Below are 4,510 nucleotides of genomic sequence, written 5' to 3'. Positions count from 1 at the left end.
ATTGCGAACGGGTTCGCCGGTAAGTGCTTCAGGTTCATCGCCGAGAGGTGATTGTGGTGGGTGGAAGGGATCTCCTTCTTCTTGTCTCCAGTGATTTAGTATATTACGAACCCATCCCCAATTCATCCAGAATAGATGATGGGAAATTGGTTGATCCATTCCGGTGACGCTGCTTTCGGAGCTCAGGTAGATATCCATATCGGCATAGCTGTCGGAATCTGAGGAGTTCGAACTGGTTGAGGGATCCATCTCGTTTGATCAGGGGAATGAATTTTTGGTATGGAATAGATTATAGGAGTTAGATTTGATATTATTCAATACATAATTTACATATGTATATATAATACCAAAATCCCATAAATTACGGAGAATCTTTGAAAAATGTCAATCAAAGTTCACAGTAATTGATATAAGAATTCGTCTATACACTATTATGCAATAAATGCAGGAAAATGTGTCTAAACTTATGATGATAAGCAGGTAATCTCCTAAGGATGATAAGTAGATGATTTCTGAGTATAAATGATAAGCAAAACCTTGGACATGCAGACACAGTCGAAGTCCAGACTCACTAATGCATCTTAACGACTATCTGTTAGACACACTAATGCAAGACCTGGTTCGCTAAGACCACCGCTCTGATACCAACTGTAGAGACCTGTCCTAATCCATCCGGACGAAGTCCATATCGATTACAAACGATTCACAACAGTTGATTACATCGCGAGGTAATTGACCTCTATATGATAAATTTTACAAACATTGCATTCATTTTTAAAAGACAAACTTTCGTTACATCGACAGTTGACAGGCATGTAAAGCTTTTCATAATATATCCAAATATAATTGACTTAATAATAATCTTGATGAACTCAACGACTCGAATGCAACATCTTTTGAAATATGTCATGAATGACTCCAAGTAATATCTCTAATATGAGCAAATGCACAGCGGAAGATTTCTTTCGTACCTGAGAATAAACATGCTTTAAAGTGTCAACCAAAAGGTTGGTGAGTTCATTAGTTTATCATAAAGAATCATTTCATAATTTTAATAGACCACAAGATTTCATACTTCCATTTCTCATAATCATACGTCCCATGCATAGAGACAAAAATATCATTCATATGGATTGAACACCTGGTAACCGACATTCACAATATGCATATAAGAATATCCCCATCATTCCGGGATCCTCCTTCGAACATGATATAAATTTCTAAGTACTAAAGCATCCGGTACTTTGGATGGGGCTTGTTGGGCCTGATAGATCTATCTTTAAGATTCGCGTCAATTAGGGTGTCTGTTCCCTAATTCTTAGATTAACAGACTTAATAAAAAGGGGCATATTCGATTTCGATAATTCAACCATAGAATGTAGTTTCACGTACTTGTGTCTATTTTGTAAAACATTTATAAATATTGCGCATGTATTCTCAGCCCAAAAATATAAAGGGTAAAAAGGTAAATGAAACTCACCATACTGTATTTTGTAGTAAAAATACATATAACATCATTGAACAAGTGTAAGGTTGGCCTTGGATTCACGAACCTAAATTATTTATATATATTTATATGTTGGTCAATATTTATCTAACAATTTAAGTCAAGTCATAGTGTACCACAATCCTAATGCTCGAGACTAATATGCAAAAGTTAACAAAAGTCAATTTGACTCAAAATAATTTCCAAAATTTATACATGATTATTATATAGTTTAAATATCGTCATTTTATATTTTAAATATTTTTAACAGATTTATTAGAGTAAATAGTATAATTTATTTATTAATAAATAAAACTTTTTATAAAAATATACTTTTATATATCTTAGATAATAAAATTTATAAAGTCCATTGAATATCATAAAATGTTATGATAGATTTTTATTAAGGTAATTATATATATTTTTTTATTACATTTCTCTTTGATAAAATAACATTGATAATAATAATAAGTAAAAGTTGTATTATTTTGTATTATTATTATTCTACTAAAAATAATAACAATATTTATATTTACGAAAATAGTATTATAACAATATGTTAATTCTTTTTAATAATAAAATTTTATATTAACAATTATATTCCTATTAAAAATAATAATTTTTGTAAAGATGATATTTTTAATATTAATAATAATACTTTTAATAATAATAGTGATAAAAATGATAATTTTATCTAAATAAATATCTTTAAATTTCATCATGATACTCGTACTCATTATTTCCTAATCAATTTGTTAATAGCTTTTAAATCGTCTTTTATATCGTGTTCATTTTAATGATAATAATAATAATAATAATCATAATAATTAAGTGTTACTATTAGTTTTAATAATAATACTACTAATAATAATAAATATTATGATAATGACAATACTAATAACTATTTTAATGATAATAATAATAAAATAACAATTTTTAACGATAATACTTCTTGTTGATAATGATAATAATAATAATAATAGTAATAATAATAATAATAATAATAATAATAATAATTATATAAAAACTAGAACGACGATTATAATGACGATAATAATAATCATTTTTAGTAATAATACAAAATTTTAATTGACAATAACTTCTAATCCGTTCATCGAATCCATTCGATATCTAAATGAAAAGTTTATAGTTTTTCGCCAGCTTTCCAACGACATGCATATGTTATACCTTATCTCAACCGCATACGTAACTAATTCAGGATTCAGCATAACCTATCTAAGTTCAATATTAAAAATACAAGCATGCATAATCCTATTTTCTCGAGCACTAGTTAGGGATACACTATTAATAAATAAAAGTTAAGTTATGAGTGCTCACGTATCAATATTGAGATTCAATATTACAAGAAAGGTACGTAGACGCGACGAAGATAATAAACACTAGATTGACCTAATGAGCATACCCCCGAATCATTACCCATAATCTCCATAGCTATAACCCATAATTTCCTTAGCCCCATTCCTATTCGAAAAACTTATTTTGAAATAACTAGCTCATGACCTCGTCGTAGTATTTTATGTATAAAGAAATAATAATACTAATACTACTAATAATAATAATATTATTAATAATATTAAATTTATAAATAATAATAACATAAATAATAATTAATATACATATAGAGAGTGCTTGCGAGAGATTGAAATGAGGATGTGAATCAGATTTCGTTAGTATTTAAAGAAAATTTCGCCACCTAACCACACCATGTTCGTAGGGCCTCTTGTTTCATCACATATGCGCATCTTAATCCTACCGACACTCTTGTTACAATACATAAAGTTAAAATGCACGACTAATATGTATATATAAATATTATTTAATATATAATATATTTAATCCTTAGAATTAATTAAATATTATATTATATTTACGCTCATGGTAAAAATATAATTTTTACAAAAATGACACGGACGTGGTCTCACGACTCATGTACCACTTTCGGTTTTTCGAGCGCACTTCCGTACGTTTAGAAAATTAGCCTTTTACGTTACGCGACGCGTACACTTATTAATAATTTGACTTTCTCATCAACAAATTACTTTATAAAAAATGTGACTTATATAATTGAGTGTTGTGGTCATTTACTTCTATAAATCAGTGGCTCGTTGTTTATCAAAATCTATTATTTTAAATTAGGACGTTTTATGACTAAGTTATATATATTTATATTTTCATTTTGAAATATAAATTTGAACTATCTACTTAATATAGTTTTTCAAAACTAATGTCATTCAAAACTTATATATTTAGAAGTCGTTTAAATATTAAAAATTACTATTTCGTAACATTTGTATTTTAAAATTTTAAAATTAATATAGTTCATTTATCCACAAACGTTCATAAAACGTTTTAATAACCAAATTATTTTATATTCAAAAATCATTTTATTACAAAGGTTATAATAGTAGAAGTTGTTTATGTCATAAGACGTTTTTAATAATAAAAGTCTATTATATCGAAAAGGCGTTTTCGTTAAAGAAAGTACAATCATATATGAATCATATCAGGTTTCAGGGTTTTTAAATTTCTATTTTTAATTATGACTCGTAGGATTAAGTCTAAAGGAAAATCAAACGTAAGGAATCATCTTAATGTAAAATATCGATCTATTTAACTTGTCAATATTTACTTTCTAATTTATCTATATTCCCTAATGTCACTTTCACAATACATAATAAGAAAGTTAATTAATTTATATTTTCAAAAGTCACGGGGCAATTATTGTAAGGCATGTATTGGAATTTAACAGGAATTTCCACTAATTTGGCTAGCTCTCGCTACTGGACACTTTGTCCCTACTCGAAGATTACTTTACCATTTATTCCAAATATCGTTAAAAATAAGAGTTTCCTAATTCAAAGTGGACCTCATAATAGAGACTCATAATCATAATTCAATGTATCTGATAATTCAATCATTTGATATTATCTTTTAACCTCATCGATAAACTTACATCGAACAAATACGTTCATGTAAAGTATTATTCGTTCAATACCTTGATAA

This window comes from Rutidosis leptorrhynchoides, chromosome 4, assembly GCF_046630445.1.
Source record: "Rutidosis leptorrhynchoides isolate AG116_Rl617_1_P2 chromosome 4, CSIRO_AGI_Rlap_v1, whole genome shotgun sequence".
In the NCBI taxonomy this organism is placed as follows: domain Eukaryota; kingdom Viridiplantae; phylum Streptophyta; class Magnoliopsida; order Asterales; family Asteraceae; genus Rutidosis; species Rutidosis leptorrhynchoides.
The sequence above is the reverse complement of the archived record's forward strand: the minus strand, read 5'-3'. Positions refer to the sequence as shown.